Source organism: Pseudorca crassidens, chromosome 1 (genome assembly GCF_039906515.1).
Source record: "Pseudorca crassidens isolate mPseCra1 chromosome 1, mPseCra1.hap1, whole genome shotgun sequence".
NCBI classification, from domain to species: domain Eukaryota; kingdom Metazoa; phylum Chordata; class Mammalia; order Artiodactyla; family Delphinidae; genus Pseudorca; species Pseudorca crassidens.
Genome location: NC_090296.1, coordinates 104,694,642 through 104,717,707, shown reverse-complemented (window position 1 = coordinate 104,717,707; position 23,066 = coordinate 104,694,642). Strand labels below are relative to the sequence as shown.

Here is a 23,066-nt window from a genome sequence, read left to right as displayed (position 1 = left end):
AGTTTTACATGAGTGGCTGGATTTGACTTTCTTCCTTTTTTTCTTCTTTATATCCCCATTCCCATTTCACACTCACACACCCAAATGGAAAGAAATCCTTGGTAAGACTTTGCACTAAAAATTGGCCACAAGAAGTAGTCACCATCTGCAAAGGAAAGCTTTGTCTCATAGATCAGGGGTCCCCAACCCCCGGGGCTGTAGACCAGTATCTGTCCACGGCCTGTTAGGAACCGGGCCGCACAGCAAGAGGTGAGCAGTGGACGAGCAGGCGAAGCTTCCTCTGCCTGCGGCTCCCCATCCCTCCCCATAGCTACATTACCGCCTGAACCATACTCCCCCCTCAAAGCCCCGTCCATGGAAAAACTGTCTTCCACGAAACAGGTCCCTGCTGCCAAAAAGGTTGGGGACCACTGTCATAGATGCTTCACTCCCCAGGACCTGAAGGAGTGAAACCGCCTCCCAAGATGCGAAGGCCTTGAGCAGACACCGCTGCGCCGGGGAACACGCAGGACTTCAGGGATCCGACTCCAGCCCTCAAGGATCCGACTCCAGCCCTCAAGGACAGTGCCAGCATAAGGAGAAAAATATCAGGACCCTGTGTGCAGGAGAAGGAGCCCCAAGGGAGAAGAAGGAAAGTCCTAGATGTCTATCTGAGGGAGACCCTGGACTGAAAGGTAACTCAATACGAAAAGCAAAGAAAAGTTTTGCTCTACAGACTGGTGCCTCACACACAAGGTAGCGTACAACACCTACTGTTAACACGATAAAAGCAAATCACAGAATGTGTATGAGGTGTACGACCTTGTGTGTAAGAAAAGAAGGTAGAGAATATATGTTCATTTTTACTTGTATCTGCTCTGAAAGGATACATAAGAAACTAATAAAAGTGATTACCTGTAGAGGACAGGGCAGATGAGGTGGATAGGGAAAGAGCAGGAGAAAGACTTCAACACAAACTTCTTTAACATTTTATTATGGCAGAATTTCAAATATATATATATATAAAGACTAGTATAATAAACCTACAGGGACTCATTATGCAGCTTCAACAATTATTAATATTTTGTCAATCTTATTTCACTATTTCCTACATATTTTGAAATTTTTAATGGAATTTTGATTATTTTAATTTTTGTTCCATAGTGTATATACCATGTGAAATAAATTCATAACTTTAAAAAGAGATTGGAAGAAAGATGAGATGAGACAAGTTTAGACAATTCCTTTTTAGTTTACTGTAAAGGGAAAGTGAGAATTCAGGATTCGAAATTGTGATCAAGAGTGTTTTCTTGTCATGTTTTTTTATTTTTTTATTATTATTATTTTTAATTTTATTTATTTATTTATTTTTGGCTGCTTTGGGTCTTCATTGCTGTGTACCGGCTTTCTCTAGTTGCAGTGAGCGGGGGCTACTCTTCACTGTGGCGCGCAGGCTTCTCATTGCCGTGGCTTCTCTTGTTGCAGAGCACGGGCTCTAGGCACGCAGGCTTCAGTAGCTGTGGCATGCGGTCTCAGTAGTTGCGGCACATGGGCTTAGTTGCTCCACGGCATGTGGGATCTTCCCAGACCAGGGCTTGAACCCATGTCCCCTGCACTGGCAGGCAGATTCTTAACTACTGTGCCAGCAAGGGAAGTCCCTGTTGTGTTTTTTTAAAAATAGGAGATATAAAAGGCATTTTGTATGCTGCTAGGGAAAAATCCAGTAGAGAGGGAAGTCGAATAATGCAGGAGAGAAAGGTGAGATTTGCTAAAACAGTATTCTAGAGAAGGTGAGAAGAGATGGCATCTGAAACATTGATGAGGCGGGGGGGATTTCCCTAACTAAGAAAACATTTACAAAAGACATACCTGATAAAAAACTGTTATCCAAACATTAAAGAACTCTTAAAACTCAACAACATAAAAACAAATAATGCAACTAAAAAATGGACCAAAGACCTTAACAGACACCTCACCAAAGAAGATATACAGATAGCATATAAGCATATGAAAAGATACTCCATATCTTATATCATCAGGGAAAGGCAAATTAAAATGAGAGACCACTACATATGCATATACATTCTACACATGTTAGAATGGCCAAAATCCAGAACACGGACACAGCTAATGCCAAAGAAGATGAGTAGCAATAGGAACTCTCATTTATTGTTGATGGGAATGCAAAGTACTATAGTACAATCACTTTGCGAGACAGTTGGCTATTTCTTACAAAACTAAACATACTCTTACCATTAGATCCAGCAGTTGTGCTCCTTGATATCTACCCAAAGGAGTTGAAAATGAAAAACCTGCATAAGGATGTTTATGGCAGCTTCATTCACAATTGGCAGAACTTGGAAGCAACCAAGATGTCCTTCAGTAAATGAATGGATAAGTAAACTAAGGTACATAGAGACAGTGGAATATTATTTGGTGCTAAAAAGAAATGAGTTATCAAGTCAAGAAAAGTCATGGAGGAAACTTAAATGAGTATTACTAAGTGAATGAAACCAATGTGAAGACTACACACTGTATGAGTCCAAGTTTTGGAATCCTGGAAAAGCCAAAACTATGGAAACAGTAAAAAGATCAGTGGTTGCTAAGGGGAGGGAGGGATGAATAGGCAAGGCATAGAGGATTTTTAGGGCAGTAAAACTACTCTGTGTGATACTATAATGGTGGCTATACATCACTATACATTTGTCCAAACTCACTGAATGTACAACACCAAGAGTGAACCCTAATATTAACTATGAACTTTGCCTGATAATGATGCATCAGTGGACATTTGTCAGTTGTAACAAATGCATCAATCTCATGGGGAGTGTTGATAATGCCTGCCTCAGGGCAGGGAATCTGTGAGAATCTCTACCTTCTGTTCAATTTTGCTGTGAACCTAAAACTGCTCTAAAATATAAAGCCTATTAAAAATAAATAGAGAAAGAAGGAATTTGGTATAAATCAATGGGCTAAATCTAGCCTCATTAGGTCCAGGGATGATCATAGTAACAAAAAACAAAGATAATATTTTAACAATAATCATAATGAGAACAAGTAACATTTATTCAGAACTTACTATATGCCAGATTCTAGTCAAAACATTCTTCAGGTAGTAACTCATTTTTAAGGATAGTAACTAACAGCTTGTTACAAAGAGAAACGTAAAGAGTAAACCAAGAAAATATTCACATTTTTAGTAAGTAAATAATGCAAATTAAAATAATTTATTAACAGCCAACTGTCTTCCAAAGTGATCGTACTTTATTTCTTTATACTTAATAATGTAGCAAAACCAAATATAATACTAAAACTCTGTTTTGAAGGTGATATGGGGAAATAGGCACTGATAAAAGTAAATGGGGCAGTCTTTCTGGCACTGTGTCACAAGAGAGCGGCAGTCTTTCCAGCATTGTGTTACAAGAGCAGGGCATATTTAAAAAATAAAATAAAATATTTAAGTAAGTAACGCTTTAAAAATCATGACATTAAGGACTTCCCTGGCAGTCCAGTGGTTAAGACCCTGTGCTCCCACTGCAGGGGGCATGGGTTTGATCTCTGGTCCCCTGGTCAGGGAACTAAGATGCCACACAGTGTGGGGAAAAAAAAAAAATCATGACATTAGATATTCAGTTGTATTCCACAAAAATCAAGATTCTGATGCTGCTAAGCTGTTTAGTATTTTAAAAAATATTTACAGGTTGAACGTAATTCGTATCAACATTAATAAACTAAGAAGACAAGATATATTGGTTTCATATTTTAGTACAGATGCGGATGTAATAAAGAATATTTTGAATGCTGGCAAAGGTTAGAGAGAATATTACTGATGACGTCAGTGAGGGGTAAGAAGTAGTGATGGAGGAAAAATAATTTGAGACAATCAAATCAGCTTTTGTTAATTCTTATTGATGGGACAAAGACCATGAGTAAAAGAAGTTAGCAATACATATTACATTTTTTAAGGAATAACAAGGGAGCCCTTGACTAGGTTTAATTTAACTATTCTATTTAAATTTCCCCACTAGTGATGTATTGATATTTTCATTTATTTTATGCTGAAATGTAATTACTTTAAGGTGACATAACACTGTAAATCTCATTGGTTATTGTGACCTAGTTAATAAGATTCTTTCATGACTGTAGGTATTGATAGACAATATGTATTAATAGGAAAGAGTATAACGGCATTAAAACCAGAATGTACAGGTTCAGATAAAACTCCTCTGCCCAGGTGGAGAAATTGTGCAAAAATGCAGAAAGGAGAGGAGACCCCAAGGATTGTGTCTGCTTCATAATTTTTTTCAGACATACTATGGACATGAATTACATTGACAGTCTACAAAGTGTAGCCCAAATTACTAGCAACCAGAACATGTGGTCTGATCAGGGTCTCTGTATCATACTGGGGGAGAGTAGAGATACTGTTAATTTCCTCTTCTAAGTCTATACTACATGTTAACATTTTGAGGGTAACTACTGAAAGAATGAAAATAGGAGATATAACTTCCTAAAAAGTTGAAGGGAGAAAGAGGAACAAAGAAAGTACAATCAATCCAATAAATTGTAAGCCAGTCACATTAAGAAACATAGCTCCTCAAATCCTAAATAAAATGTTACTAAACTGAATCCAACAATGAGGGGAGACAGAAGCAGATCTTGAGGCAAACGATGAATAAAATAATGGTCCACTCATCTATTTAATATTTACTGAGTGACTCATGCACTGCAGGTGTAACAGGGAACAAAACAGGCAAACACCTCTACTGTCATGAAGCTGACATTCTAATGGAGGAGAAACACAATAAATAAGCAAGTATGCAGTATATCAGATGGAGAAAAATGTGGAGAAATATAAAGCTGCTGTGGGGAGGGGGTAAAGTAATACAGGAGCATGATTGCAGCTGTCCATAGTGTTATCCGAAACATCTCACTCAGAAGGTGACATTTGGGCATGGACCTAAGAGTTGATGGATATATGTAGACAGGTGTATAATATATAGGTAGACCTATATGTGTAATCTATGTGTAGACATGTATATATGTAGCCATCTATTAGTATACATGTAGACCAATATACATATTTGTACTCATTTGTGGAAAGAATTACCTAGGCAGAGGCAGTTGAATCAGCAAATGCAAAGGCCCTGAGGTAGCAGTGTACCTGGTGTACTCAAGGAAGAGCAAGAAGGCCAGTGGGGTGATTCAGAGTGAACAAGAACAGGGGAGAGCAACAGGAGATGTGGGCCATTAAAAGGATTATAGTGTTCACTCTGAGGAAATGGGAAGTCTTACATTTTTAAAGGATCATTACAACTGCAATTTGAGAATCACCTATAAAGAGGCAAGTGTGGAGGCAAAGGGACCAGGAGTGGATCGATGATTCCATCTCGGCAACAGATAATGATGTCTTTATTTTCGATGGCAGAGGTAGTAAGAAGTGGTCAAATTCAGGGTATAATTTGAAGAAGGGGCCAGTTGAGTCTACTAATAGATTTAGTAGACTGGATATGGGTTATGAAAGAGAGTGGTTAGGGATGACTATACAAGTTACTCTAGAACAAGTAGAATTTGTCTTAGAAATGCGAGGGAAACTTATAAATGATCTACTAACTTAGTAGATCATAAGAGAAAAACAATATGATTCTCTTACAAATGCAGGAAAAAATTTTCTTTTCTGCAAATTGAATCCAATTAATGTTCTGTGGTCAACAGCAATCTGAACAGTCTATGATTTGGTTGATAGGAAATAAGCAAATGGTGAGGAAACATCTCAAGGGTATTTAAAAAAATATTTTAGTCCAATTATTACATTTTACAATGGTAAGTTAGGTACATTAAAAAAAATCCTCATTAGGAAAACTCAGAACAGGAAACTTGTTTACCTTTATAAAACATAGCTATAAAAAATGTACAGAAAAAAAAAAGTTCCTCAAACACCACATTTCATGGTGAAATATTAGAAATAATATTTTCTAAAGTCAGTAAGAAGACTGATGTCCACCATCACTGCTCCTTTTCAAAAATTATCTTGATGTGCCTCAGTTTCCTCGTATGTTAAATGGAATGATACTAAGACCTACATCAGGGGTTAGTAATGGGAGTGTTTAGAACAGTGCTGTCTCATGTGAAGCATGTGCACACTGGTCCAGTGGTGTGCCAAGGAAATATATCTACTATGATTTTTTATTATTCTTTAAAAACATTTTTAATTGAAGTATAGTTAATTTACAATGCATTAGTTTCAGGTGTATGGCAAAGTGACTCAGTTTTAAATATATATATTTTTTCAGATTCCTTTCCATTATAGAATATTACAAGGTATTGAGTAGAGTTCCCTGTGCTATACAGTAGGTCCTTGTTGTTTACCTATTTTATACATGTGTATAAAATATATGTATATATACACATATATATATGTGTGTATCTGTTAGTCCCAAACTCCTAATTTACCTCCCCACCCCCTGCTGTCCCCTTTGGTAACCAGAAGTTTGTTTTCTATGTCTGTGAGTCTATTTCTATTTTGTAAATAAGTTCATTTATATCATTTTTTTAGATTCCACACATAAGTGGTATCATATGATATTTGTCTTTGTCTGACTTACTTCACTTCATATGATAATCTCTCGGTCCATCCTGGTTACTGAAAATGGCGTCCATTCATTCTTTTTTATGGCAGAGTAATATTCCATTGTGTGTATATACCACATCTTCTTTAATTATAAATATATTAAAATAGTTATTATTTTAAAAAAATATGTTCAGGGAATTCCCTGGCAGTGGTGAGGACTCCATGCTTTCACTGCCATGGGCCTGGGTTCAACCCTGTTCAGGGAACTAAGGTCCCATAAGCCATGCAGCACGGCCAAAAAAAAAAAGTTCATTTTTCATTTTAAAGAATTCTAAAAGTATGTCAACTATAATTGACATTTTAAATTTTTTCCACTGTGCTTGTTCTCTTTCTTCTGATCCCAGGGCCCCCTTCCCAGTGAGGAGTCTTGTCTACGTGGGTCGTGTGGGGCTGACATGCTCCCTCCCGCCAGAGAGGGTAGAGCAGGGTGCAAGAAGGACCAGTCTTCCCATAGATTCGTACTGAGAGCTTGAGAGACAAAGGGTTTCTTTTTCCTCTGGGTTTGTGGGTAAACTAAGAGTTACATAGACTTGGGGCTACCAGCGGCTGTTGTGCTAACGGGTGGAGAGAGGTTTTCAAGAAGGAAGCCGAGAAAAGGCAGAAGATGGAGGCAGAAAGAGCCCTGGAACTCTGAGATCCAGTCACACCTGGCATCAGATTCACCTTCTAGGACTCCCCAGGTATATGAAGCAATATACAGTTGATCCTCATTAGTCATAGATTCTGTATTTGCAAATTTGCCTACTGGCTAAAATTTATGCGTAACCCCAACATCAATACCTTTGGACTTTTGTGGTCATTCCATCATTTGTAGACATGCACGCGTGCAGAATGGTGAAAATTTTGAATTGCCTGATATGCACGTTCCCAGCTGAGGTCAAACAAGGCCACACTCTGCCTTCTTATTTCAGCTCTCAGACTGTAAACATGTCCTTTTCGCATTTATCTAATTTTTGCACTTATTATTGGTAACCTTGCTGCTTAAAATGTCCCGCGAGGGGAGTGCTGAAGTGTTCTCTAATGTCCCTGAGCGCAGGAAGGCGTGAGGTGCCTTACAGAGAAAACACGTGTGTTACATCAGCTTAGTTCAGGTGTGAGTTATAGTACTATTGGCTGTGAGTTCTATGTTAATGAGTCAACTATATATTAAATCAGGTGTCTTTAAACAGAAACACCCATAAAACAATGTTATGTATTGGTTGGTTACTGACAGTGTTGTGACCAGGTTCCCTGGAACCTAAGCCTGTATCCCCTAGCAACAGTGGTTCAGTATTCACTAATTCGGTATTTGTGGCAACTTTATAGAACATACCTACCAGGAATAATGAGAATCAACTGTCTTCTCTTTTTGCTTAAGTTAGAGTGGGAAGAAGCAGCACGTGAGCTAGTATGGGGCTGAGGGAAGGCTCTACTAAAGGGGTGACTTTTCAGTGGAAAGCACACCGATGAGTATTTCACTAGGAAAGGGAGTGGAAGAAGAGCATTCCAGGCTAAAGGAATAGCTTGAGCAAAGACCTTAGAGGGAAAAGGAACAAAGCATGTTGAAGATCTGAAAGAAGGCCAGTGAGGATGGATTACAAAGAGCAAGGGGGAAAATAGTGCAAGAGTCTGAGGGAGGTAGAAAATAGATATAGTGGATATTCTAGATGATTACCCATAACCCAGTTGCCAAGCCTCCTTTCTCATTAATCTCCAGTTTTGGTTGGGTACTGGTCCTTATCAGATATAGCCTTTCTGACTCAGGGAAAGCTAACTCCGTCCTTGGCTCACCAAGGGAGGACTGGTTAAGGTAAGCTACTCATGGTAATCCTGCCCCTGGCCAGCAAATGGTTTACAAATGGGAATGTGCCCCGATGCTGGCTGATTAAATATGAGTTACTTAAAGCTTTTAGGAAAGTACTTCCTTTTATTTGAGCGGTAGTGATGGAAAGTCAATCTCACTCTTCGTATTGAATATTGCCCATTTCCTGCTGGCAGCCATTTTGTGACCTTGAAGGATATCAGCCTGAGAACAAAACCTACACGTGAAGGAGAATGGAGCTGACAGAACTGCAAGAAAAATAGGACCAGAGCCTTGATCACATTGTACCTGAAGCCTGTACTGTCTAGACTTCTGGTTATGTGAGCCAGCATCATTGTTTAGTCTTGGATTTGTTTTTCTGTCATTTAGAGTAGCAAGCCTCTTAACTGACCGATAGATGTCCAGGTATAATCCCCTAAACAATAAGTCCCCTCAACTGGACAGAGGACTGAGAGCTGGTAAGCAAATCATAACCAAGCAATCTAGTTTGGTCTTACATGATGAGTTTATTTCCCTTTTGTTACTTCTTAGCTTTAGTGAAGTCTTGTGTAAGCCATGTGTTAGTTGGAGTTTCCTTCCCATGAGACTATGCAGAGAGTATCTTGATCCCACTATTCCAAGTTCTGTGGAAATACAAAGCATTCCTCTAGATTTCTTTGAATTCTAGATGTACTCATGTTCATATGCCCACTGTTGGCAATGGTTCTCTTTATGGGTCATCTCATTCTCTAGTATATGTTGAGCAGTATTCTGTCTGCTAAATATTATACTAACTTTTATCTGAAGCATAACTCTTGTGTTTGAAATACACACACACAAGAAACATTTATGTGTTGAGTAACCTTGATTGAATATTTTGGGGAGATAGATATGGGGCTTGCATTGTTAAAACGCAAATAATTTTTTGGGTGTGTAGGGGTGTGTAGCCCAAGGTATGTTTCTTTTCTACCCATTTCTCCCCAAGTTCATGTTATCCTCTTCCTTTCTTTCCTGAACTCCTCTACCCTCAATGAGTATACCAGGAACTCCAATTTCTTCTGTCTCTAAAATGCAGAACAATTCAAATCTTCAGTCTCGAATTTAGCTCTAGCCTTGTTTTGTGTATCCAGATCTATCAAGGTATTCAACAAAACAGAAGGGGCTTTCTTATAACAGGATCCACCCTCTTTAGAAGAGAATTGTCCTTGTAAGTTAGCCATTTTAAACTTTCCATCCTTCTTGGTTGCACTAGGGAATATTAAGGATCAGTTAATCATGTTTAGGTCAGTGTGCTCAAGAGTAATAATTGGCAGGAGACACCAGGTCTAACTGATCTTACCCATGTGGCTATTATTCTTTTAATTCTGATGTTAGATCTGGATTTTATTGCTGTTAAGTTATATGGCATTCCCTTCCAGTACAGACGTCACTTATATAACGTTCTTGCTTATAGCCAAGCATTCCAATGTACTCAACTAGGCTTCTATCATTTATAAGAAAATTTTTTTCCACTTTACCTATAAGGCATTTGTCTTTTTAAAAAAATAAAGTAACTATTTACCTCAAGAATAATACCAACATTTTTCCTGGCAACTCAAGTTCGGTCTCAGTAAGAAACCAACTCTTACTATGTTAGGGAAAAAATGGAAAGGAATTTATTGTAAGGATCCAGAGAATCAAAACAATAATTTAACAACCAGTTCCTGGGCAAGAGAGAAACTAGAATAGCTCTGGAGCTCTGGGGACCTCAGAGGTGGGAACTCACGGTCAGTCTTATAGAGGTCCCAGCTTTGGGATAACTTGGTTCCACCTGCCTTCCATCTCTGTGTGTCTCTGCTAGAAATTTTATTTTGTAAACCTTTTAAATTAAAGTATAACATATATTAAGTACACAGATCTTAAGTGTATAGCTCAATAAATTGTTACCAAGTGAACACACTCATGTAACTGATATGGGAGAAGGAAATATCACATCCCAGGATGCGAGTGAGCCCCTGGGACGGGCCACCAAGTGAGGGTCCTTGGCTTCGCGCAGGAAAGAATTCAAGAGTGAGCCATAGTAAGAGGTTTCACGGTGAAAGCAGGTTTATTGGGAGGGATACACATTCCATAGGCAGAATGTGGACCGGCTCAGAAAGTGAGAGCAGCCCCCGGGGTATGGGGTGGTTAGTTCTTATGGGCTAGGTAATCTCATATGCCAACAAGTGGGAGGAATATTCAAACTATTTTGGGGAAGGGGTGGGGATTTCCAGGAACTGGGCCATGGCCCACTTTTTGGCCTTTTATGGTGGGCCTCAGAACTGTCAGGGCACCATTGATGGGTGTGTCATTTAGCTAATGTATTTCAGTGAGCGTATAATGAGATTCAAGGGCTATTGGGAATCAAATCTTCCAACATCTTGGGCCTAGTTGGTTCTAACCAGTTTTTGTCATATCCTGATTTTCTCAACGGCTGTGTCATTCTTTTAACGGCTGTGCTCTGCCCCCTTCCTTCCTGTCTCATAACTAGTATGTATACCAAGATATAGGCCATTATCATTGCCCTAGAAATCTCCCTTATGCCCTCTCCCAGTCATTACCCCTCAGAGGTATCCACTGTTCTGACTTCTCTGTCACATAAATGTGTTTTGCCTATTTTTGAACTTTATTTAAACGGAATCATACAGTATGCTTTAATGTCTGACTTCTTTTGCTCAAGGTAATGCCTGGGAAATATATCCTTATTGTTGCATATACCAATTGCTTGTTCTGATTGCTATATAGTATTTCACTCTACAAATACTGTATTCTTGATGGACATGTGGGTCGTTTCCAATTTGGTAATATTGTAAACAAAGCTACAAATGAATGTTCTTCCACATGTTTTTGGTTCACATATGTTTTCACTCTCTAAGGGTGTAACCGCTGGGTGGTAAAGTAAGCGTACATTCAGATGTAGTAGATATAGCCAAATAGTTTTCCAAAGAGGCTGTGCCCGTTTATATTCCCACCTGCAGATGATAAGAGTTCCACTTGCTCCACATTCTTATCAACACTTGGTAGTGTCATTTAAAACTTTTTATCCTTTCTGGAGAGTAAGTAGTGTTATCTCATTGTGTACATTTCCTTGATGACTTTAGATGTTGAACACCTTCTTTTCATAGCCTCATTGAATAATTAGATACCCTCCTTTGTGAAGTGCTTGTTTAAGTATTTTATTGGGTTGTCTGTCTTTTTTCTAATTGAGTCCTTTATTAGATTCCACACTTAAAACTTAAACTCCCAGAAGAGAGTTAGAGTGGCCTAGCTTGGACCACATTCTCATCCCTGTGGTAAGGGGTGTGCTGGCTTATGATGGACATTCTTTCAGAATTATATAAAGTGGGAGTAATGGAAGTTTTCCAAAGGGAGATCCATTGGGCAGCCAAAAGCAAATGTTATAACATTAGTTTTCATTTAAATACTCATTTCTTACTTACAGTGACAGTGTCCTGGAGCCATCATGAGCCAGAATTTGTTTTCTCATTTGAATAGAAATTTTGAACTATACTAAAAAGTCCTCTGGAAAATTATTTTTTTCAATATTATCATTGAATAAGAATCAGGAGTAATTTTGGTTAAGTGCCTTATCTTTTCCTCCTTACACCAAATCTTATCTAATATTTTTATATTAAATATAAATTTATATTTGTATTAAACCTTATATTAATGTAGCACTGTATAATTAATGATATTTTCCATTCATTCTCTCATTTAATCATGTTTTAACTAATTATAATACAAAAAGAGATTTAAAATTATTCTAAAAAAACGTAATATTGAATACATTTTCAATAAGGCTAAAGTTCCTTTTGACCAAATCCCCAAATCCCAATACCCTCCCCCTGTGCCAGGAGTTACCACTGTTATAAGTTTGATGCATACAGTTCTACTTAGATAGTAAATAGTATACATTTTTCCTCAACTTGTTTTTTTTTTTTCCTACTATGTCTTTTAATCTATGGTGTTGCATACCCATCTAATTTATACATTTATATTTTTGGGAATATAGTGTCAATATACCACAATTTATTTAACCTCTTTCCCTATTGACGTTAATTTGGTTGTTTAGATTTCACATTGTTTCCTATGAATTTTTCACATAATAGGAAAATATTTCTATACATAAAACTGATCCAAAAAGCTCAATGTGGCAAAAGAACATTATTTTTGAAGTCAGTATTTTTCTATTTATTTTGCAATAAACACTTTTTTTGTCCTTAAACATCAGCTAGCACATACAATGAGGGACATGCCCTATTGTTCTAAAATTCTGTGATTCTATGTGTATTTCTAATAAGAGATGCCAAGTTGCTTTTTTTTTTTTTTTTTTTCGGTACACAGGCCTCTCACTGTTGTGGCCTCTCCCGTTGCGGAGCACAGGCTCCAGACGCGCAGGCCCAGCGGCCATGGCTCACAGGCCCAGCTGCTTCGCAGCATGTGGGATCCTCCCGGACCGGGGCACGAACCCGCGTCCCCTGCATCGGCAGGCGGACTCTCAACCACTGCGCCACCAGGGAAACCCCCAAGTTGCTTTTTGTACTTTCACTGTACACTAGACCGGTAGTATAGTGTTTTAACCTCAAAATTATCTCCTTAGAAGAAGTGAGTTTATTTTTGGCCTCATAAATGAGTCAAGAGAAGGAGGAAGAGTTCAGATGCAACAGATTTACTTAATAAATTGCTTGTAACTTATTTATCTTCTCTTGAGTCTCTTCAGTTGAAAGCTAAACAAGTTTGTGCAGGTAGATAAGACCTTCAGCTTAATTTATAAGTGGTTTCTTGCAAACCCCTCAAGCCATTCATTTTATCTCTCACCATCTCTTAACAGAACTGGAATGTCAACCTATATTTGGTAAGAAAACTCAAAGAGAGTTTTCTCAATGGTTTAGATATTTGAGGCCACATGTAACTTAGAAATGATTTCTTTGCATTAGAAATGTGGCATGTAAAGAAAGAGGACAAAATTACACACACTCGTACACACACCACATTACCTACAGGATAATTTTCAATTTTTAAATAAAATATTGAGCTTCTAATTGCTTTCCAACTTGTCTTCTTGGGTTTATATGGAGGTAATGTTATTTTTAGCCACAGATTTGAGTCATTTCAAATTACAGTGTAGAAATCCTCATTTATAATACTTTTACTCTATATGTTATGATAAAGTAGAAGCAATTTCTTAAATGTTTAACTCAAATTCACTTTAATGGATAGATTCTCTAACTCAGACTTAAGAATAGTTAGGGTAAAAGAATCCACTGATACAATGTCTTTTATTCCTCCAGAGAACAATATAAAACATTTTGCAGTTCAAATCGTTACCTTTCTATCTTTTTGATAATTCATGCAAATATCATCTATAGTCCTAAATGCTACTCATTTTAAGTAAAAGCTCAACAAGTCATTATAGAAAGACCATATTTTTGTAGTAATTATTAATATTTTTTCCTAACCTCCACTTTTCAATTTTATCACTCAAAAATCATTAATACCTAAAACTGAATGTTCTTTGTAAGTTTATTTTATATTTGGGAGTGAAAACAAGCAATAGCATTTGCTCACACGTTTTGAGCTAGAGTACTGATGGTTTAGACATGACTTATTTATTTGTAGAGCTGAGTCAGATGCAATAAGAAAACAACATAAAATCCATAAGTGTAAAAATTTTATGAGGTAAAAATATGAGTGTTACATATGCCCTTTCCTCTACTGCTGGGAAATATCTTTCATTCATTTAACACGTAACTGTTGCCTGGCTACTATATGTCCAGTGGTAAGATAATACACATGATTCCTATATTCAAGGAATTCCCACATTAATTCAGGGAGCACTGTAAAGCAATTTATAAGACAATGCATTAGGTCCTGTAAAAGAGGTATGAATAAGTTTTTAAAAGAATGAAAGCTGACAAAAGTTTTTTTCTAAAGAAAAAGGTAAGAATCGAGGTCTGTGATTACACTGAAAACAGTGCAACTAAGTTTGCCTGGGGGAATTGTGACATGTGAGCTGGATCTTAAAAAGTGAGTAACTGGGACTTCCCTCGTAGCGCAGGGGTTAAGAATCCGCCTGCTAATACAGGGAACATGGGTTCTATCCCTGGTCCAGGAAGATCCCACATGCTACGGAGCAACTAAGCCCCTATCCCTGGTCCAGGAAGATCCCACATGCTACGGAGCAACTAAGCCCGTGTGCCACAACTACTGAGCCTGCTCTCTAGAGCCCGTGCTCTCCAACAAGAGAAGCCACCACAAAGAGAAGCCCGTGCACTGTAAGGAAGAGTAGCCCCTGCTCACTGCAACTAGAGAAAGCCCGCGCACAGCAACAAAGACCCAACGCAGCCAAAAAATAATTAATTAATTAATTTTTTAAAAGAAACAAACAGGGCTTCCCTGGTGGCACAGTGGTTGAGAGTCCGCCTGCCGATGCAGGGGACACGGGTTCGTGCCCCTGTCCGGGAAGATCCCACATGCTGCAGAGCGGCTGGGCCCGTGAGCCATGGCCACTGAGCCTGCGCGTCCGGAGCCTGTGCTCCGCAACGGGAGAGGCCACAACAGTGACAGGCCCGCGTAAAACAACAACAAAAAAAAAGAAATGTGTAACTGCTTTCCAGTAAAAGAAAAGTGAGGCAGAAGGGCACTGCAAGAAGAAAGACAGCGTGGGCAATGTTATAGAATGGTGAAAGTCAGAAATCTTCCATGTGAAGAGATCTGTTTCTCCTGTAGCTCTAAGGCAGGTTGTGATGAAAACAAGTCCAAGCTTTAATGGCAAGGGTGGCAACACTACACAGGAAACTGAATACACAGACTCAACAGGTTGGTCATGCCAAAGTCAGGGCTCTGATGGAGAAAATACTGGACTCAGTTCTGTAAACCTTAGAAGCGGACATTTGGTTAGAAGAGCCTGAGAAACTTGAAACCTCATTATGCTAAACTGAATAATGGCCACCTGAACATAGCAAGTCTCAATCCTTGGAACTTGTAATTACTTTACCTTATTTGGAAAAGGGGTCTTTGGAGATGTAAGTTAAGGATCTTGAGATAAGGAGATTACTCTGGATTATCCAGGTGAGCCCTAAGTGCCATCACAAGTGTTCTTATGAGAGAGAGGCAGAGGGACATAACACAGATACACAGAGGAGGCAACGTAAAGACAGAGCAGAGGGATGCAGCTACGAAACAAGGAATGCTGACAGCTGCCAGAAACTGGAAGAGGCAAGGACCTGATTCTCCTCTGGAACCTCCAGTGGGAGTGCTACCCTGCCAACACCTAGATTTTGGACTTCTGGTCTTCAAAACTGTGAGAGAAGAATTTTATGTTGTTTAACTCAGCCAGTTTGTGGCAATTTGCTATGGCATTCCCTAGGAAACTAATACACCCAGATTTCCCTGAACTCTCTGGACTGGCAGAAGCCCTTCCCTTGCCCTTGCTAGCGGCGAGCAGCCTCCTGCACCTAGAGGCCCTGCAAAGATGTTACACCAGGCAGGTGCCTCTCAAGACGATGCTTGTCCTCTTCAAGATCCTGGCCCATTACAATGGAATATTACTCAGCCATAAAAAGAAACGAAATTGAGCTATTTGTAATGAGGTGGATAGACCTAGAGTCTGTCATACAGAGTGAAGTAAGTCAGAAAGAAAAAGACAAATACCGTATGCTAACACATATATATGGAATTTAAGGAAAAAAAATGTCATGAAGAACCTAGGGGTAAGACAGGAATAAAGACGCAGACCTACTGGAGAACGGACTTGAGGATATGGGGAGGGGGAAGGGTAAGCTGTGACAGGGCGAGAGAGAGTCATGGACATATACACACTAACAAACGTAGTAAGGTAGATAGCTAGTGGGAAGCAGCCGCATGGCACAGGGATATCGGCTCCGTGCTTTGTGACAGCCTGGAGCGGTGGGATAGGGAGGGTGGGAGGGAGGGAGATGCAAGAGGGAAGACATATGGGAACATATGTATATGTATAACTGATTCACTTTGTTATAAAGCAGAAACTAACACACCATTGTAAAGCAATTATACCCCAATAAAGATGTCAAAAAAAAAAAAAAGATCCTGGCCCATCAGTTCCTCCAGAAACATAATGGATGCATTTTTGCGTCAGGTCACAGCACAGCCTTAAAATAAAGGAATATAATGCCTGCTCTGGGAGGAAATACTATACACATTACCGTAGCTGAAAGAAACCAAGACAGCATAAGCAAGAATAGATCTTGAAGGTGTTGACTACAAAGGGCAGACTATAAAGGCTGGGTGAGGGGAATTTATTAAAATGGGCTTATTCTCCTCTTACTCAGAATTTAGAGTCCTGAGAAGAATACCTGGATCTAGTCTTAATATGCTGCTGGGATTGTTCCTTGAGACTTGAGCGTGACTGTGGCATACAGCAAATGAAGAAGAGGGGTCCAAACAGCCTTCGCAGGATCACTGAGGTAAAAATCAGAAAGCTCGGGGAGGGAGGAATAATAGAATTGGTTTATAATCAATAAACTCATCTGAGAACTCACCATCCAACTGTATTCCCTAAGAGGACAACAGAGGGCACCTTGCTAAGGCAATAAGGAATGCACTGGCGAGGGGGCTCCTAATGGCTTTGGGTTCATTGGCTAACCTCTGTAGGGCAGGGATGGCAATAATAGATATTATCATGAAACTATATTTGTAAGAGTAGGGTTCTGGAAGCACAGAGGCCTGTGAACATTACTACAACGGGCAGTAAGGTAGCAGACTTTTGGTGTTGTTCTCTAAGAACTAGACCCTCAGATCTGTGACCCAAAAGGTGGAAATGGGCTAGACTCTCTCACAATCATCTCAGTGACTCATTTGTGGAATTTGTGTTCCCTGCTCCTGCAATTTAGGCTCTATGGGATTCGAAGTCCTAGTTCTTGAAATGGTGTGTGGGGATGCTTCCTTTAGGAGACAGTAACGGTTCCACTATACCTGAAACTGTGACTATCACTTGGTCATTTTGAGCTTTTCATAATAGTAGGCCCATAGACAAATGAGGGAGTTATCATATGTGGGGGGGGGAGGGGTCAACTCTGATTCTCATGAAGAGCTAGTTTGGGGCTATACAAGAAAGAGCATGTGTGGAACTCAGGGGATTCACTGCGGCATATCCTAATACTGGCATGTCCAATGATAACTGTAAATAGTCTATCGCAACAACGATGGCCTGATAAGGTTAATACAACTGACGGTTCACAGCCCTTGGAGATAAAAATCTGAGTCACCACCAGGCAACAACACAGACTTGCTGAAGTGCCGGCCAAGGGCGGGGGCAATCTGGACTGGGTATTTTAGGAGAGAGATGATGAATATTAATTACTACTCTGAGCCCAGTTGCTGCAGTGGGCGCTGCAACTAATCCTTGTGTTGGATTTCTTTTGCACTCTGCTTCATATGTCCTCATATCCTCTCATCTAGCCTTTACTTCAGTCCTGCTGCAGCAACCAGCTGTGTGGAGACGTCTTCGGGCAGTGACTTCCTTTGGTTGCTTAGCAGGCTCTCCCCTTCTGCACCCAGGCTTCACTGTCACTCCTGTTTAAGATGCCGGCTGGAGCCTTCTCAGCCATGCTACACGGAAGCAAATCTGGAAAAGTAGGAGAGGTAACACCCCTCAAGACAACCCCTGTCCAGTGGGGAATGGAAACCCATGGATAAATACTCCTTTCTTGGGAAGATAATTCTGAGGTATGGGAATTCCCTGGCGGTCCAGTGGTTAGGACTCCATGCTTCCACTGCAGGGGGCCCAGGTTCAATCCCTGGTCAGGGAACTAAGATCCCATAGGTCGTGTGGCACGGCCAAGAAAAAAGAAAATTCTGAGGTGTATTCTGCATGGCTGTTCAGGGGACTTTAGTGAGACTGAGCCCCACATCAACTCAATAATAGTGATCAAACTCAGTAATTCAAAAACCATTACATTGGTTTTACCCCCTTCCCTGTTTTACTCTTCTCCTGCCCTCACTCATGTTCCCTAGGATGAGTAGTATGCTGGTCAATGTTTTTTCCTTGCTCTCTAGGAAAAAAAAATTACCCTGGTTTGTACCATTTGCCCATTTCTGCAGTTGGATAGAGATACGCATAGTTGGTCCAGTTGGTCCTTGGGAGCCAGTAGGAGCTGAGTCTGAGCACACTACTGCTCGGGAGCATGACCCCAAATAAACTACCTGCCTACCAATCTTTGTCTCAGAAGACACAGGTGGCTTAGGAAGGACGAAGAGTTACCTATCTGTCTGAGCCAATAAGCAGAGACTCGTTGGTACACCGACATTAGCCATGGATACCAATAAGACAAAATATTATAATGAGATTGGAGGGAGAAGAATTTCTATTATATAACAAATTGATGGTGGGAAAAGGGGTAGGGGGTAAGAATTTGAGGATACTCAGAAGTTTCTACTGGGTAGATAGTAATGCCATTTCCAGACACAGAGAATATAGGACAATGGTGAGTTCATCCTTGGATCTATTAAATTTAAGGGTTTTTAAAGATATTCAGGCAGAGTGTGGAAGCTGTGCACAGTATTATTGTGAAATGTTATTGTTGATAATTACTCATTATTCCTGGAATATCCCGCCTGCCTCTCTCTTCTCCAACCCAGGCAGCAGTGAGCAGTGCTTTCCATATTTACTGCCTTCAGGGGAGGGCTGTTACTACAGAAAAGAAAAGAGAAAGATGAGTCCATGTTCAGTTTATAAGTTTCAAAACAGAGCTTTGAATCTCCTAGTAGAAAAAATAGGTTGAGATAAAAAGGTTTTTTGAGTTTCAAAAGCCTGGATTTTGAGCGCCAAGAGCCAAAGTTGATGCCATTAGCATCAGATTTCGATAGAATGAATGATGATAAAAGAGCCAGTTTTCCTACCCTTAAGAGAGAGTTGGAGGTGAAAACAAGATATAGTTGAGTGTCTCTGAGAAAGGACCCTTCTCCCAGCCTACATCCTCACTGCTGAGCTATCAGTAGGAGACAGTGATATAATTCCCAAATAATGGTGGAGATCTGAGAGAAAGTGTGTGCCCACTTCCTATCAGGATCCCTATGAGATGGTAAGCCCCAGGTAGTTCTCCTTGGCTAGCATACCTAGCAGCAAATAATAGCTATAGTAGAAATGATGATAGTGTGTGATCTGACAGTGTGCTGGAGTCCAGCTGCCAAGATTTCAGTCTCCAAAGTAGTAGGGGATAGCATGCAGAAGTTTCTACAATCCTAAAAGAGGGTGGAAAATGGTTGAGAGAGGGCCAGTGAACCAGGAGAGCCCGTAGAGATGGGACAACAGCCAGAGAATGATAGGTGACCTGACAACAGCTAGAATTACAATACGGAGGGATGACAGGAAAAAACCAGTCACCCTCCTCCATGGCCATGACCACATGTAAGCTCCTCGTACTTAGATTCTACTCGTGAGAGAATGGGGAGAAAAGAAAAATAATCATTTGATTGAGTTAAAGCCTGAAAAGACTGGGGAAATCTGGAATGACTACATCTTTACACCTAAAATTTACCATAACTAATTACCGTAACTTAACCAAAATTTACCACACTAGAAGATTAAAAGAAAAAAGACCATCTCAAAAGATACAGAAGACATTGTTAAGTAAAATTCAGTGTCCATTTATGACCAATAATCTTAGTGAACTAGGAATAGGAGTGAGCTTCTTAACCAAATAAAGGCTAGAAAGAAAAAGACAAACCCCAAATGAAAACAAAATCCAAAACCCTACAGCAAATATCATTCTCTTTAAAACCAGGAATAAGACAATTATGCCTGTTATCACCATGTCTATTTGTTAGACAGGACACTAAGATAAAAAAAAGAAACACAAGTTGAGAGGAATGGAAAGGAACAAGCAAAACTGTCATTCAAAGATGTTAATGAATGTCCGTGTGAAAGTGAAAATAATTATTTTAGACATAATGAAGTTGAGGAAGTTTGTTGAATACTAAGGTAAATGTACAAAACTGTTGTATTTTTGTACACCAGCAATAAACTATTAGGGTGTGTAATAAAAAAAAGACATTAAATTTACAGTAGCAAGGAAAAATGCAAAGTATGTTGGGATAAATGTAGCAAAATATATGCAAGACCACAGTGGAGAAAATTGTAAAACTTTTTGAAAGACACTAAGATTTATTTATTTTTAAACTTTACTTTTTAGAACAGTTCAGATTTACAGAAAAATTGTGAAGATAGAAGAGAGAGTGCCTATCCACCCCACCCTCAGTTTCTCCTGTTATTGCCATCTTATGTTAGTATGGTACTTTGTTGTAATTAATTAAAAAAACCTTGATGCATTATTATGAGATAATAGAAAATATATGTCTGCCCCCAGTTCCCAGCACAGAGCTCCTAAAACCCTTGGCATTTCCTAAGTGATAAGAGCACTAGGAACATCTGTTGTTCTACTATTGATCTTTTTGTTTTGTTTTGTTTTTGTGGTACGTGGGCCTCTCACTGTTGTGGCCTCTCCCGTCGCGGAGCACAGGCTCCGGACGCGCAGGCTCAGCGGCCATGGCTCACGGGCCCAGCCACTCCGCGGCATGTGGGCTCTTACCGGACCGGGACACGAACCTGTGTCCCCTGCATCGGCAGGCGGACCCTCAACCACTGCGCCACCAGGGAAGCCCTACTATTGATCTTTGATCTCTGTTCCTGACACAGAACTTCTGAAAGCCTTGTAATTCTCTGGGTGGTAATTTTGTGGGTGATAGGACTGTCTTTTGTTCTAATGAGACAACTCTGCATGGGTTCCTGGATGAGGGCTGGGAGAAGGGAGAATGGCTGAAAATGGAGTCAATGATAGATAATGCTGTGTGATGAAGCCTCCATAAAATCCCAAAAGCATGGGGTTTGAGGAGCTTCTAGGTTGGTGAACACATCCACACTGTGAGGGTGAGGCACCCCAGCTCCATGGGGACAGGAGCTCTTGTGCTTGGGACCCTTCCAGAGCTCTCTTCATCTGGCTGTTCATCTGTATCCTTTATCATATCCTTTAATAAACTGGTTAACGTAATGTTTCCCAGAGTTCTGTGAGCTGCTCTAACAAATTAATCAAACCCAAGGAGGGGGTCGTTAGAATCTCAGCCTGTCCGTCAGAAGTACAGGAGATAACCTGGGCTTGTGACTGGTGTCTGAGGTAAGGGGAGGAGGGTAGCCTTTTAGGACTGAAACTTAACCTGTGGAATCTGATGGTATCTCTGGCTAGACTGTACCAGAATGAAGCTGAATTGTATTGTATCAGAATGAAGCTGAATTGTAGGACACCCAGTTGGTGTTCAGGAATTGCTTGTTGGTATGGGGAAAAAAACCTCTACACACTTAGTGACCGGAAGTGTCAGAAGTGACATGTTCTCTGTAAAGGTAAAGGAGATACACGGGGGAGAAACACAATGGGGAAGAACTGGATTTTTCCTTCCATAGAAAGGAAGAAACAGGATCTTCCCTTTACAATAATTATGAACTAAAATTCATACTTTATTTAGACTTCTGTAGTTTCTACCTAATGTCCTTTTTCTGTTCCAGGATCCTATTCTGGATACCACATTACACTATTACATTTAGTCATCATGTCTCTTTAGGTTCCTCACAGCTGTGACTTTCCTTGTTTTTGATGGACCTTGACAGTTTTGAGGAGTACTCATCAGGTATTTTGTAGATTGTCTATTAGGATTTGTCTGAGGTTTCTCTCATGATTAGACTGGGGTTATAGTTTTTGGCCTCACAGAGGTAAGGTGCTACGTTCATCCCATCATATCAAGGGTACATATTATCATCACTTATCACTATTGATGTTGACCTTGAACACCTGGCTGAGGCAGTGCTTGTCAGGTTTCTCCACTATAAAGTTCCTCTTGGGGCTTCCTTGGTGGCACAGTGGTTAAGAATCCGCCTGCCAATGCAGGGGACACGGGTTTGAGCCCTGGTGCAGGAAGATCCCACATGCTGCAGAGCAACTAAGCCCGTGCGCCACAACTACTGGGCCTGTGCTCTAGAGCCTGTGAGCCACAACAGCTGAGGCCGCGTGCCACAACTACTGAAGCCCACATGCCTAGAGCCCGTGCTCCACAACGAGAAGCCACCGTAATGAGAAGCCTGTGCACCACAACAAAGAGTAACCTCCACTCATCGCAACTGAAGAAAGCCCCGCGCGCAGCAGCAAAGACCCAACACAGCCAAAAATAAATAAATAAAATAAATATAAAAATAAAATAAATAAAGTTCCTCTTTTTCCCCCCTTTCCATACTGTAACCTTTGGGATAAAATTACTATGCTTATCCCACACTGTAGCAGCGGTAGGTCATGCTCCCCTTCCTTGGGGTGGAGGGTGAAGTATCTACCTAAACTATTTTGAATTTCACACAAAGATTTGTCTCTACTCCCCCATTTATTTACTAAATGATTTATTTATATCATTACAGACATGTATATTTATTTTATACTTTGGGTTATAATCCAATATTTATTTATTTTGTTGCTCAAACTGTTCCAGCTGTGGTAATCGTGGGTTTGATTTTTTTGAGCACTTCTTTACTTTCTGGCACTAAAAGATGCTCCAGGTTCATCTTGTATATTCCCTGCCCCAGTCCTAGAATCAGCCTTTTCTCCAAGGTACCTGGGTTCCTTTTATTGGAGATATTTATTTTTA

General features: G+C 40.0%; 1 long non-coding RNA gene across 2 annotated transcripts; it reads left to right on the top strand.

Annotated features, from left to right (window-relative positions):
- Positions 1–46: 46 nt before the first annotated feature.
- LOC137229725 (uncharacterized) lies at positions 47–21,435 on the top strand. Of its 2 annotated transcripts, none has more exons than XR_010945816.1 (3): positions 47–674; positions 16,718–16,852; positions 17,847–21,435. It is a non-coding gene; the product is annotated as an uncharacterized lncRNA (long non-coding RNA). The 2 variants fall into 2 exon arrangements; XR_010945818.1 differs by having other exon boundaries at positions 51–674; positions 17,946–21,435.
- The last annotated feature ends 1,631 nt before the right edge of the window (positions 21,436–23,066 follow it).